The sequence below is a fragment of the Manis javanica genome, chromosome 10 (genome assembly GCF_040802235.1).
Source record: "Manis javanica isolate MJ-LG chromosome 10, MJ_LKY, whole genome shotgun sequence".
Lineage (NCBI taxonomy): Eukaryota > Metazoa > Chordata > Mammalia > Pholidota > Manidae > Manis > Manis javanica.
Window position 1 is genome coordinate 58,044,782 of NC_133165.1, and position 15,405 is coordinate 58,060,186.

Here is a 15,405-nt window from a genome sequence, read left to right on the forward strand (position 1 = left end):
TAAAGATGCATACACAGGGTTTGACACTAAGCAAGAGGTAAAATAAAAGAAGCAGATTACCACAGACTTGGCTTAAAACAGCACATGTGTATTCTCATAGTTCTGGAGGCTATTAGTCTGAAATCAAGGTGTCAGTACCCTCAGGGCTCTGCACCTTCCAGAAGCACTGGGCAGGGCTCCTTCCTGCTCCTTCCAGCTCTGGTGGCTCCTGGCATTCCTTGGCTTGTGCCCACATCACCCCAGTCTCTGCTGGTGCCTTTTCATGCCCTTCTCTGTCTCCTCTTAGAAGGACAGTTATTGGATTTAGGGTTAGGGCCCACTGGGATAATCCAGGACAACCTCATCTCGAGATCCTTAACTTAATTACATTTCCAAAGATTGTTTTCCAAATAAGGCCACACCTACAGGTTCCAGGGCTTAAGATATAGCTGTACCATTTTGGGGGCCACCGTTTAGCCCATGACAGCTATTATCTTAAAAACAAATTTTGGGGATGACACAAGTAATGCATGTATACATGATCAATGCAAACATCCAGATGTTAAGCTGTAGTCCCTTTGCCCATCATCCTCAGTTGCATTCCCCTCCTGAGGTAACCGTCCTGATGAATTTGGTGCTTATCCTTCCAGACCTTCCTGTTTAGTTGGAAAGAAACATGTTGCCATGGATTATTACCCTGTTGCCAGGCACCAGGATAGGTCCTGGGTGTTTCCAGGTGAGTTAAAGCACAGCCTGGTATCCAGTCAGCTCCCAGCTTTCTGGGGTGGGAGGAGGTAAACCTACCATCTCCACACACATCTGAGGTGCTGTGATGGACACAAAGTACAGGCGCAGCATGCAGCTCTCTTTGCATCAGGTTCAAAAGGCTTTACTGAGGGGGAGACACCCGAGCCTTGTAGGGTGTGAAAGATGCAAACCTTTGGTAGGTAAATGTCTGGGGAGTCATGTAAGGAAGGGGCCTGGAGTGGGGTGGCCAATGGCAGGAAGTGAACCTTGATTTGCCAAATAGTCATGCAGACAAAGGACAAGCCTGTGTGCTCTGAATGACGGCTGTGTGACAAGCGGCAGCAGATACAGATGGATCCCAAGACCAGATGCGATGCCACTAGGTTACTTGCTAAGTATCTTCCCAGGGCTGTGTCACATAGAGCACCCAGAAGGAATCCACTGTGGTGAGAGACATGGCACCAAGACAGCCATGTTCTCCAGGACCCTCAGGACGTGCAGCTCAGGCCCCAAGCTTGCTAGCCCCTACCAGCTATGAGAGTGAGGAGGAGGGGGCACATCACACCTTCTGGAAGCATATGCTGTCTCTGAACCCAGCCCAGTGCGCTTGGTGTTGCCTGCACATGCTCAGAGGCCGCCCGATCTGGGCCGCGTGCACCCAATGACCACACAGTTCTGCTGGGGGACTGCCTGGCCAGTGGGTCTGCCTGGGTGTTACCAAGTCCTCAGTCCTCACCCTGGCTCCCCAAGCTAGTGCCTTCTGCTCTGCATATATTCCTGAATCCTGCAACCAAGCTCAAGGTCATTCTTATTAGCCACCAGGCCACTGAGACTCCTCCTAGGCCTCGGTGTGCCAGTGCCACTGCCGGGCAATCCTAGTGACACCTCCACTTGGAGCCCTCCTTGCAGGGACTCTCCCATGCACTTTCACAGATGATCTCACTCAGTCTTCACGACAGCCCGAGGAGGCAGATGGGATTCTTGTATTTACTCTATAGAGAGTGAAAAAACTGAGGCACAGAGAGGGTGAGTGACTTGCCAAGCTCATGCCACTGGGAAGAGGAAGCCCAGAATTTGAACCCAGGCAGGTGGCTCTCGAGCCCATGCCCTTCATTGCTTTAGCTCTGCTCTCTACTGAGTCCCTCAGCCCACTGGCCGCCAGGTTGCCATCCCATAGATCAGCCAGTGCTACCGCTGACATCAGGCTTCTTGATAAAATGTCATTCAAGAAGTGTGGTCTGCTCAAAAAAGAAATTGAAACCTTGAAACTACAAGGAATGGAAAATCCATGGATATGTTTTCAGCTCAGGATATTTAATTCCCATATGTGCCAGACGCCAGCTCAGTGTTAATATGGAAGGAAATAAAATGTGAGAAATAAAATTAAAAGCTTTCTGTTCCAGAAGAGAGGACCAGTTGAATAAAAGGGAGCATTATCTGGGTTTCCATTACCGGCACGTTGAAACTATGCCAGCACTTCAGTGCTCAGTGCCTGAGCACCGCCTCAGAGGAAGCTGGGCCCCATCAGTTCTTGATCCTCATGGCACAAGCGAAGGGCTCTCGGAAGTGCCGGGCTCTCGGAGAAAGCCCCCAGCCTCCTCTAGGGCTCTTTTTCCCCAGTGGGCCAATGCTGCACTGCTTAGAATGGCTGGTAAGCGTGCCCCGAGATGCCCCAGAGAGAGATTAGGAAAGATGGTGGCTTCTCAAAAGTGGAAACATGCTCATGGACTGAAGACAAGGCTGCTTAAGTTCAGAGCTGGCCTGCAACCCCCTTTCCTGCTGTCTGTTCAGCCGGGATGGTGAAAGCGAAGGTGTGGGATGGGAGGGTGAGCAACGGGCAGTTAACTTTCTATAACAGCAGGTAGGATGCTGGACATTCACAAATGGGACGTTGGGAAGGTCCTGGTGGGTGAGTGCTGGCCCCAGTTTAGAAATGAGGAAACTAGGGCTCACAGTTTCATGGTTAATAAGTGGCAAGGCCCAGGTCTTCTGCCTACACACCAGACCTTGTATGTTTCCCCTGGGACCTTGGCAGCCAAGCTAATCAATAAAGAGCTTCCAGAGAAGCAAGCCCCCTACCCCACCACAGGTGCCTGAAGCAGCCTCCAGGATGTGAAACTAAATCCCTAGGAAGAATCTGGTGGGGAGCATTCCAGAGTCAGTTTACTTTTATCTGCAAAATGAGCGGTATCTGCTGATCTGCACTGTGAGCATTGCTATGATGGTAAAGATACAGTCTGTACACGGCATTAGCCCAAAACGGTCCAGGTGTACACATGCTCCGATTGCCTGAGTGTCATTTCCCATTTACAAGAAACTGCCTTTCAGATGCCCAGCTTTATGGATTTCTTCCTTGGGAGATAGCCTGGATTCTTCTTTTGCACCCACATTTCTTTGGGAGGAGGAAGCAGGTGGTAGAAAGAAGACAGCTTGGGATTCAGCAAAACCTGGCTTTGAATTGTTGCTGTGCTTGGGGGTATGTCACTTAGCTTCTCTGGCCCTCTTGGAGAGTATGGGAAACACACCAGTCATATTAAAAGGTTGCTTCAAGGTCTATGAATGAATGTAATTAAATGACAAGATCCTTAAAGGTCATTTCTTATCACTGTTATCACTGTCCTCTACTAAGATCTGGGGCCTCATTTTATTCTCAAGGCTCTGAAAGTCATTTCATGAAACCATGGAACTCAACATTGGTTCCTGCCCACAAAGAAGAATTAAATGTTTTCCTGAAATTACCAATAATTTTTCTACATCTGTTCAACCAATTAGAGCTGGAGTTGGCAAGCTTTCTCTGTAAATGCCCAGATAATAAATATTTTAGGTGTATGGCCATGCTGTCTCTGTCATAATTACTCAACTTCCTTGAAAAAAATGTGAAAGCAGCCAGAGATGGTCCACATACCTCACACAAGTGTCACTGTGTCCCAGTAAAAATATGTTCACAAAAAATGGACTGGATTTGGCCTGAGGGTCATAGTTTGTGACTGCTGACAGAGAGAATGGGGAGGTGCCGGGTTTAGGGATTGGAAATGCAAAAATGAATGAGTTGTAGTCCCTGCCTGGGAGGATTTTCCACAGTTGACATGCCTTCCCTCGCGTGCTCACGAGGGGTACTCTATTGCAGGAAGACACTTTGGGGTGACAGACATAGCAGGTCTCTTATCCTTGCCATCTGATATCTCCTGCATACACACCCTGATGACCCAGACCTGTTCCTGTCTGCAGTAATGAGCTCCACAGGTATCTTTTAATGCTGTTAAGTGGTGCTCGATGGTCCCTGGCTGATTTCCCAGTGACAGTTTTGGTTGTGCTGGTGTGTGCTTAAGGAAATCCTATGCTCACTCTCCGTTCATAGCCCACCACCAGCAAGAGCAGGTTTGCATGCTGGAGTTTGCAGAGCTCTGCTTTGCTCTGGCATCTTCTGCTTGCTCTGTGCTCAGGTTCTCTGCTTGTTCAGTGGGAATTAAGGGTGAAATGAAAATGAATGAGACAGTTTATTCAGTGTTTATGGAACTGTTTTCTTTCTAAATAAATCATGCTCGTGACCTTTCTTTAGGAGGATCTCCTCTGGGGAAGCTTGGTATGGGAAATGGATCAAAGTAGAACCCGCTCCTGTTGGAGAAGGGCACTGGGAAAGGGGGAATATCTGGCCACCAAGCCCTTTGGGCAGCTGCTAGAAACCTGGGGACCTGTCAGGAGCAGGTAAGCACACCCCACCCCATGAGGTACAAGCCAGTGCAAGACTGGAGACCCACCACAGTGGGGTTGCTTCCCTCCTCAGGCATTGGTGTCTCTTCTGTAGAGGGAGTGAGTTTGGATTCGTTGAATGCTCCCAGCTTGTCAGTATAGGCCTGAGTCTTTGGCTAGACATTGGCTGAGTACTTATAACTAAGAATTTATGGCTTTGCATTAGTAATTTAAGTCAAGAGAAACTGTAGACAGTTGTTGATTTGTACTTTTCCTAGAGATGAGCATTAAAGAAAATACCTGTTGATGAAAAGGTGATGGACAGAGAGGTTGGCAGATCTTCATATGTGCACAGTTGAGATGGCATGTGTATGTCAAGTGTGTGCAGTAGCCTCCTGGCTGTTCCCTCTTGCCTGCCTCCCAGTCTCCTCTCCACTTTGCAGCCAGAGTGAAGACTCACTGAAACATGAACCTGCCCAACCTTTACCTTGCTTGACTCCCACCATGGCTTCACGCTGGGACAACAAAGACTAGAGCTGTGCTATCTCCCTCCCACCGCAGCCTCGGCCCCAGCCTGCCTCCCCCAAGGCCACTTCCCCTTATCGCCTCCCCCATGTCTCGGTTATCCTGGTTCTTCACTGTGGACTTTCGCAGCATGGTCACATTGACTGGTTTAAAGATCGTCTCCCTGATTGACTGCACACTCTGTGAGTCCCAGCGCCTTGTCTCTTTTGGTCACTGCTGCCTCCCTGGTACCCAGACAATCTGCCCCATAAGAGAAACTTACTACTGATTTCTGGACTAAATGTCTGAATAACCTGAGGGTTTGTGCATCTGTAGAGTGTAGCAGTTGGCCCTTCACTCATGTATGAGGGTTGCTGGGCCTCAAGCCATCTGTCTGTTCTTCCCAACATCCCTGATGTCCATGAATGACAGTAACTGCCATTTAGCAGCGCCTGTTCTTTGCCAGGCGCTGGGCACGAGGTGGTTCTTGCTGAATCTGCTGAAGCCACACACCCGTGGCAGGGCAGCCTCTGTTGCCCATTTTACAGGAGGAGGAGGAGGAGGCCCAAAGAGGGATTGTGGCTTGTTCTAGGCCACACAGCTAGTCAGAGCTTAATGCCAGCAGACTCAAGTCCCAATCCAGTCCTTTTTAAAAAAAATTATTTATTTAAAATGAAGAAAGAAATAACACTTGGCCATTTTTTTGTATTTTATTTTATTATTTTATTTTGGTATCATTAATGTAAAATTACATGAGCAACATCATGGTTACTAGATTCCCGTCATTATCAAGTCTCCACCATATACCCCATTACAGTCACTGTCCATCAGCAAAGTAAGATGTTGTAGAATCACTACTTGTCTTCTCTGTGCTGTACTGCCTTCCTCATGCCCCCACCAACCCCATGTTATGTGTGCTAATTATAATGCCCCTTATTCACCTTCTCCCTCCCTTCCCACCCACCCTCTCCAGTCCCTTTCCCTCTGGTACTGTTAGTCCATTCTTGGGTTCTATAGTTCTGCTGCTATTTTGTTCCTTCAGTTTTTGCTTTGTTCTTATGCTACACAGATGAATGAAATCATTTGCTATGTGTCTTTCTCCTCCTGGTTTATTTCACTGAGCATAGTACTCTCTAGCTCCATTCATGTTGTTGCGAATGGTTGGATTTGTTTCTTATGGCTGAATAACATTCTATTGTGTATACATCCAACATCTTTATTCATTCATCTACTGACAGACACTTAGGTTGCTTCCATGTCTTAGCAATTGTAAATAGTGTTGCAATAAACATAGGGGTGCATATGTCTTTTTGAAACTGGGAAACTTCATTCTTAGGGTAAATTCCAAGGAGTCAAAAGGTATTTCTATTTTTAGTTTTTTGAGAAACCTCCATACTGCTTTCCACAATGGTTGAACTAGTTTACATTCCCACCAGCAGTGTAGGAGGGTTTCCCTTTCTCTGCATCCTCACCAGCATTTGTTGTTGCTTGCCTTTTGGGTGTTGGCCATCCTAACTGGTGTGAGGTGATATCTCATTGTGATTTTAATTTGCATTTCCCTGATAATTAGCGATGTGGAGCATCTTTTCATGTGCCTGTTGGCCATCTGAATTTCTTCTTTGGAGAAGTGTCTGTTCATATCCTCTGCCCATTTTTTAATCAGGTTATTTGCTTTTTGGGTGTTGAGGCATATGAGTTCTTTATATAGTTTGGATGTTAACCCCTTGTTGGATATGTCATTTACCAATATATTCTCCCATACTTCAGGATGCCTTTTTGTTATACTGATGGTGTCCTTTGCTGTATAGGAGCTTTTTAGTATGATGTAATCCCATTTGTTCATTTTTTATTTTGTTTCCCTTGCCTCAGGAAAAAGTTGCTCATGTTTATATTCAAGAGATTTTTGCCTATGTTTTCTTCAAAGAGTTTTATGGTTTCATGACTTACATTCAGGTCTTTGATCCATTTTGAGTTTACTTTTGTGTATGGGGTTAGACAGTAATGCAGTTTCTTTCTCTTGCATGTAGCTGTTCAGTTTTGCCAACACCAGTTGTTGAAGAGGCTGTCATTTCCCCATTGAATGTCCATGGCTCCTTTATCATATATTAATTGACCATATATGGTTGGGTTTATAACTGGATTCTCTAGTCTGTTTCATTGGTCTATGGGTCTGTTCTTGTGCCAGGACCAAATTGTCTTGATTACTGTTGCTTTGTGGTAGAGTTTGAAGTTGGGGAACATAATCCCCCCCAGCTTTATTCTTCCTTCTCATATTGCTTTGGCTATTTGGAGTCTTCTGTGGTTCCATATGAATTTTAGAACTATTTGCTCTAGTTTTTGAAGAATGCTGTTGGTATTTTGATAGGGATTGCACTGACTCTGTCGATTGCTTTAGGCAGATTGGCCTAAATTTTGACAATATTAATTCTTCCTATCTGTGAGCATAGGATGTGTTTCCATTTATTGGTATCTTCTTTAATTTCTCTCATGAACGTCTTGTAGTTTTCAGAGTATAGGTCTTTCACTTCCTTGGTTAAGTTTATTCCTAGGTATTTTATTCTTTTTGGTGCAATTGTGAATGAAATTGTTTTCCTGATTTCTCTTTCTCTTAGTTCATTGTTAGTGTATAGGAAAGCCATAGATTTCTAACACTTGGTCATTTTTAAAGAGCTGATAAATATGCCACTAATACTGCAGAAACCAGAAGAACACCGTAGTTATAACTAACCATCTGACATACTTCAATGTGCTTTTTCTCTGTTTTTCAGCTGTCTGGTCTGATAGTCTCCTTATAAGGCAGCAATATTATAATATCATTTTCTGCCTAAGGAATAGAAAGATAATTCATTCATTGTTCCACATGGTTGATCAAAACTTTCTAACATTCTATTTGAAAAATTTAAAGCAATATGAAAGAATTTTTACAGTGAATACCTGTATACCCACACCTCAGTTCCACTGCTGGCATCTTACTAAAATTGATTTATCATCTTCCATTAGTCTTTTGTTCCCTCCCTCCCTCCCTCTCCTTTCCTTTCTATGCCCATCAGTTAATCTGTATTTTTATAAAATATATTTCACAGTAAATTACAGATACTAATGTATATTTCTTCCAAAACACTGTAGTATGTGTCACTGACTGGAGTTCAATATTTTTGGTTTACAGATTTTTTTCTTTTGAGGTAAAACTTAGGTTGAAGTGCACACATGGTAATTATAAGCTCAGTGTATTTTGACAAGTGTGTAAACCTGTGTAGCCCAAATGCCTATCTCGACACAGAGCATGACCATCATTCCAGAATGTTCTTTCCTGCCCCTCCCCACTCAGTCCCCACACCTCTCTCCCCAAGGCAGTCACTGTCTTGGTTTCCACCACCACCCCCATCATAGACATAATACTTTTTTCTTTTAATTTAAAATGTCAAGGTTGTCGCATTTTTTTTAGAGAGGTGACCCACTCCTGTACATGGTCAAAATTTATGAGGAATCAAGTTTTACAGTAAAAAAACACATCTTCCTCTTGCCCTGACCTTTGCTTCTCAGTGCCTTCTCTCAGAGGTGTCTACGGATGGCGGTTTCTCATGTGTTTTTCTAGAAATGGGGAATGCAAATCCAGGCACAGTGGTGTGTCTGTCTCTCAAGTTCCTCATGAAAATAGCTTACCTGACATACTGTTTCATGTCCTGCTTTGTCACTTGACATTGCACCTTAGAGATTATTTGCTGTTAGCAGAGGCGACCTATGCTATTCTTTCAGCACTCACGCAGTCTGCCTCTGACTATACCAATATTCTAGGTAACCTTTTCATTCCTTGTGTCCAGGCTATTATTGTTGTGAATGGTGTTGCCATGAATGCCCTTGTGTAGCCCTGGTTATACATATGTCCATGTATCTTCATTATTTGGAAAGAAACTACATGTCCATGCCTAGTAAACCCTTCAAAGGTCTTATCTGCCAGTTCTTTACTCCCAACCAAGAGTCTTTGACCTCAGCTGATATTTGAGCCTCATGTGGATCTGATCCCTCTAATTGTGTATTTGTTAAACAAATGAATAAATTAACAGATAAACACAGACCCCTGAAAGTAGTCCAGACTGGCTGCCTCCTGGTGGCCTGGAGAGCAGAGACCGACTTTATGCTCAAAGCAGCAGACCTGGGCCTGTCTGTCGTCTGGCTGGGCCAGCCAAGCTGGAAGACAGAGCTGCGCTACTTCACATTTTGTTCCTTATTAAGACATGAGGTGAAAACGCAGTGATGTAGGATGGGGAAAGGTTGTCATTTTTGGCAGTGACAAGTGAGAGTTAATTGCCTAAGGGAAGGCTATTTGAAAAGAGGGATGAGTGAGAAAGTGAGTCTGGAAAACAAATTAGGGGTGTCATTTCCTGACTGGGACAAAGATTTGCTTCTCCTTGATGTCCGCCTTTTGCCTTTTCTTCTGAGCAGTGAGTCTGAGAGCCCTGAAATTGGAAGAGAGAATACAATTCTCTTCCTGTGGTTTCTCTTATCTCTAAACTTAGCTACGCTTATTGTGCATGAGGATTTTGAATTTGCTATAAAGCAGTTTAAAAATGGATTGACATTTCAGTGTGGAAATACAGCGTACATTGTCATTCACCAATTTCATCGGCTCAAATACTAATTCAGTGCCCACACTGTGCCAATTGCTGGGCGAGGCTGCTGTGTTTCATGGTGAGTGAGGGGACATGGAAGCCGCTGTCTTCAAGCTCAGTACTTCAAGACCAGTACCCAGGTGACCCAGAATGGAGTGACCGCAGGCTGAGCAGCATCCACAGTAGCGGGTGGCAGTGGAGCTCTACTGAGTTATGGTGGTGGGGAAGGCATCTCAGAGGCTTTCCTGTTTCACCCGAGGCTTGAAGGATGAAAGGAGCACCAGCCATACAGAGAGTTCAGGGGAAGCAGGGAGGGGAATGTGACTTATGCTAATACTTGTTTCACAGGATTAAATGTGCAAGTACATTGACACTAATAGGTGTTCAACACAATCCCTCCCCATCCTCCCCCAGCCTTGTTGATTCTTCCTAATAGGGCAGTCAGAGACTAGCTGTCACAGGGCAGGCGAGGAAGAAACCAAGGTTTGTGGAAGCCAGGTAACTTCTGGGATCAGAACTCAAAATGTCCGCATTTCCATTAGTTACTTGAGACCTTACGGTCTTGAGACCTTATACAGCTCAGAGTCTGTAGGATGACTTGTGTTTCCAGAGATGGCAAAGGACCTGGGGTTTCCTGGGGAGAAAGCCAGATACCATGGCCTGGCCTGGATCTGTACCTTGGCCACCAGGCCTGGTTCCTACCAACTTTCACCCTGTGGTTGCAAGGTAACAGGCTTTAAGAAAGGCTTAGGGTTTTAGATGCAAATGTGTACCCATGCACGTCTACTCTGGAGCAGTCAAGTCCTTCCAGACCTTTCTTCAGCTCATCAGAAGTCTCTGCACCCGCTGAAACTCTTCAGTGTGAATCTGGGTAACGTCGTCCCCTGGGCTTCCCAGCGCACAGACACCAAAGACAGTGAATGGGGACTTTGTGGTGTGTGGCAGCAGAGCACCGTGATGGGAAGGGCAGGCTCTGGAGATGGACCACCCACGCTAGCATCCCACCTCTGTCACCTACAAGCTGAATGACCCTGGGAGAGTTACTTTCTCAGCAGTCTATTGCTGTATTAAAAACACAGCTATTTTCTCATCTCTCACTACTGTGTGGTTGCTGGGCTCTGCTGGCTGGTTTTGCTACATTATATGGTGTTGGCTGGAGCTGCAGTCCCTGGGGAGTGGCCGTGCCTGGCTCCAAGACGGCCGTCACTGAAGCTGAGGGAGAACCAGGGGCTGGGAGATGGGCGTCACAGAATCACCACTTCCTCCGTGTATTCACACAGGCCTCTGCTGGCCTGTGCAGTGGGGGCTGAGCTGCGCCCACAGGGCTGCGGGAGGGGGCTGATGTGGAGAGAGGTGACGTGGGAGTGCTCTGTGAAGCAGGAGGCCGTGGGGATGCCTGGTGGTGGTGTCATTATGTGCTCACACCTCGGGATGGAAGGGAGGGCGGCTCCAAGGAAGGGACGGTTCCCTGTCTGCCTTTGCCACCCCTGCCTGAGTCCCAGCTCTGCAGGTGGAAGGAGGAGGGGTTTTCCCTGTGGCTTTGGCGGGTTGCCTGGTTCACTACTCAACTCTCTCCCTCCCTCCCTCCTTCCTTTCCTTCCCTGCCACCTTTCTTCCATGCCCTCTCCCCTTCTTCCTGTTTAAATACCCATTTAGTCAGCACATTTCTCATGCTTTTTGGCAGAATCTCTGCTGTCTGAATCCTCTTCCCAGAGCTGAGGAAATCCCACCGGACTGCCAGGGTGAGCCAGTGTCCGAGCTCCTGGCTGGCCTGTCGGCCTTGTGAGGGGGCTGCAGGTAGCTGGCCTCCCCTGCTCCCCATGCCCAGCAGCCCAGGAAATCCTCAGTCAGGAGAGACTGTAGAAACTACAGCCCCGGGGCTGATTCTCTGTGGGTCTCACCTGTCCCCCCTCGTCCTTCTGTTTGTCCAGGGGCCCTGGGAGTCCCGTTTCCCCAGTAGCAGGCTCTGCCTTTGCTGCACCCCAGACCACAGGCCAGGGACCAGCTGTCCCCTGTAGTGTGAGGGAGAGCTGAATGAAGACAACCTTGCTGCTGGCCACTTGTTCAGGGCAACCCCAGGGGAAGGCTGCGTGCCAGGATGTGTCCTCCAGGGTCCCCTGGGGCTTTGGGAGGTCACAAGGGATGTATATCAATAGAAGGCTAATCTTATAAAATACTGTCCACCCCACATTTCTTTTATTGCCAGAATATGAAGTAAAATCAGCTTTCTCTAAACGCTAGGTGGTATCTGGCACCAGCCTGGGTAGACAGCATGAAGAGACAGAATTTTAAGATGTGTGTGAAGTTTGGCCATCAGCCATCATCATGCAATTGCGTAGAGCCGGGCCTGATTTTCAGGGTACCACAGAGGTCAGAGGGTTCAAAGATTTTTTTCCAGCCAGCCTTCTGGACCGAACTGAAGTAGACACAGAAATGTTTCTGGCTTGCTCATCCCAGTAATGCCACTTGATTAGAAGAAAAGCTCCTCACTCAGACAATTTAATAACTCCCAGCTACTTACATCCATGGTCCAAAATGTTCCCTAAAATCAGCATCCCCAAGGGGAAACTTACCTCTCAGGAAAATACCTTCCTCTAAGAATCTGTCATTTTTGAAGGAGCTTTTTGTTCTTACCATTGTGAAGTGGTGTCTGTCCTTAAAAACCTCACCTTGTCTCTTACTTCAGTCCTTCTGCTCAGTCCTTCCCTTCAGCTTTGGGGGGTGAACACAGTCAGAACCTTCCCTCTGGTAAGTGAGGTGCCCTGGCTCCAAGCTGTTCACTTCAGTGTGAAGTGAAGTTGCCCGTGAAGGAGGTGAATGGTGGGCGTCATGACGAGCTGGCACGGCTGATGTCTTCACTGGCCATGAGTCCCTCCTCTTACCCGATCTGCCAATCTGGTCCTTTCCCAGCCTCAGAGAAGAGGAGGGGCCAAGAGCTGCCCTCCAGCCCCGCAGGAGAAGGTGTTGAGTCCTGGCCACGTGCCAGGGTCTGGGCGGAAGTGCCAAGGGGAGGATGGTCAGCTTTCAGAGCCTGCCTTTGCCTCTCTCCATCCCGAGGCATGAAAACGTCTGGGCGCAAAGTCTCTCCTCTCTGGCCTTCTGTATTCTAGCAAAATGCATTTAGGGGATAGAGGGAGGGCTAGAAAGAATACTTTGTTTACTTTACATGGTAATAAGGTACACACTTAATAATTAATATGTATCTTTATTGTCCCAGGATTAATGCATCTACATTGTGGAAAGTTCAAGTACATACTACAGATTTCTCTGACTTCTCTCTCTTAGAGAGAGTCCCTGTCATTTTTCAGATCTATTTCATTCTAACTTACTGATAGACAGACATTATAAGTTATAGTGAGGAATCACAGTGGACATTTACAGTTCATGGCAACTTTTTATTAAACAGAGACCAGGAGCTTTCTTCTGTGTCATTAAAAATTTATTAAAAGTATGTTTTGGAGGGATAATACATTTTTATTTACATTTTTAATCGGTAGTACATTATTTCAAAACTCAAACTGATGTAAAAGTGCGTTCAATGAATAAACTCACTCCCAATGCCGTGCACTAGCTGCCAGCCCCCACCCCCAATGCCCACACGGTGCACTGTTATAGGTGTCTTGAATTAAAGTGCTAAAGCTTCTTGATGCAAAACCAAATAAATGCAGCTTGATAGTCTTACTTCTCCCCTTCTGTGCCCAGGGCGGTGTGTGAGGTGCGCCGTCTGCACCCAGCTTTTGCTTTCAGTTGGCGATCTGTCATGGAGATCTTTTCATAGCAGCACATGGAAATCTATCTTGCTTTTCAAAAGCATGTTTAAATTTTTTTTTTGGAGCAATTCATTCAAAAGATACATTGTTTTTGTCCTATAGAAAGATAGCAAATGAAAAATAAACCTCTTTTTCTCCCCAATTCCACTCTTAATCTATTATCAGTAATAGCAGTATGAATATTTTCATATGTATTTTTCTGAAATTGTGTTTATGCTTGTACCCTCATGAATGTGCCTGTGTACCCCTCTTCTTTAACCTGGCTTTTTCATGTGGATATGCCCTAATTCCTTGAATCATTGCTCAAGAGTTGGACCTTTAGGTTGTTTGAATTTTTTTTCTTGTCTAAGCAATGGGAAGAGGAAGGATCTTGGATGTGAGTTTTGGTCCGTGTCTCTGATTGTTTCTTCTAGATAAACTGTGGGAGTGAGATTTCTGGGTCAGAGGACATGGGTTCCTGTAGGGATCTTGGTACAGGCTGCCTTGTGGCTTCCCTAATAGATTACGGTGCCTCTCCTCCCAGCCACCCACGGGAAAGTGACGGCCACCTAAGTAAGCAGCAGGGCCTGGTGACTCCCAGCCCAGCCTGTGCCTGTTCTTTTGAAGCTGAAGTTGCCTCAGGTGGCGCGGCAGCTTTCTCCTTGTTGGGTCTGAAGGACTCTCTCACTAGCAGCTTTTAGCAAGGCAGCCCCGGGAGCCCAGTCTGATCGCTTAGCTCCATGCATCCGTAAGGGCTTAGATTGCGCCATTCTCCCCTCAGGCCTCCATATATTGGGCGAGAGATACCCCTCGGATTGGCAGAATGGATTCTGTGTCTGATGTCAAAGATAGCAGAACATACTGCTCTAACTTCAGTGTCATATAATGTCATTTTGTCATATATTGCCATATAATTGCCGTAGTATAAGAATAGTGCACAGCTATTGAGTACTTTGTACCTGCCAAGGCACTGTTCTGCATACCTACTGACATCAACTCATTTCATCTCCAAAACAACCCTATGGTTTTCTACTATTATACCCATTTTACAGATGAGGACAGCATGACACAGAGAAGGCAAGTGATTTGCTTGTGGCCACAAAGGAAAAGGTGGAACTGGGATTTGAGCCTGAGCTGTGTGGTTCCAGAGCACAGGCTCCATTACCACTGCATTCTCCACTTCAAAGGGAACCCAATGCTCCTTTAAGAAGTACCTTCTAGTGTCTTCCAACCCCCTGAAAGGACAGTAAGAAGTCTTACCTTCCTCACCTTTTAGCTCTCTTCTTCTCTGTTGGCTGAGAGTTTATAGCAGAAAAGCCTTTGAAGTTGGAAAGATCTGAATTGGTATCCACTTCCTTACATGTGTGAACTTGGGCAAGTTCTCGGTCTCCCTGAGACTCAGTTTCCACATCTATCAAGTGGGATAATCCCCTGGCCCTAGGATTGTTATCAAGACTGATGAAGACTGGATTACACAAAAGCTTTGATGTTGCAAAGTAAGAGACATTCTCTTTCTCTCACAACCCCACATGCTTCTCTTTCCTACCTCTTAGTTTTGATCCGTATTCTTAAATGCCTGGTGGTTCAGGTTTGATCATACCGCAGAAAGTAGGAGAGTACTCCCTGAGGGTGATGATCATAACCCACTAAATGAGCAGCCACTGTGGTGCTTGCGGCCTGCCATCGTGTCTGTGCTGCCTTAAACTGCTCAGACATCACGACAGAGGAAGGCTGGCACTGTTTTGGGGGCAGACATCAGCCCAGTGTGTTTATGTACCAGGTGTGCCTGTGTGTGTAATGTTCATCACGATGCTAATGGGTATTTTTCCCCCTGCACATTTGATATCTTGCATCTCAGATCCTAATCAGACCTTTGTAGCTCCCAAATTACATGCTTTTCCATGCCTGCGATTATCTCAATAGGATTAACAGTCCTTTTTCCATAAAGATATTTGAGATTGTGCATGTTGGCATGTTTTTATTACTGTAGCAACCATCTCTGTCCTTCCACCAAATCTCTTACTGTTTCCCAGTAACTGCTTTTTCACCTCTTTCTGACCAGGAAATGTTCCAGGATCAGTGGGTGGCAGAATTCTCCCGTGATCATGCAAACTGCGGTAACCATG

The 15,405-nt window shown here is 46.1% G+C and overlaps 1 protein-coding gene across 4 annotated transcripts in view; it reads left to right on the top strand.

The window, feature by feature from the left end:
• Positions 1-15,405, top strand: part of LOC108401178 (sorting nexin-29) — a 585,108-nt gene that overhangs the window by 411,764 nt on the left and 157,939 nt on the right. The window lies entirely within an intron of this gene.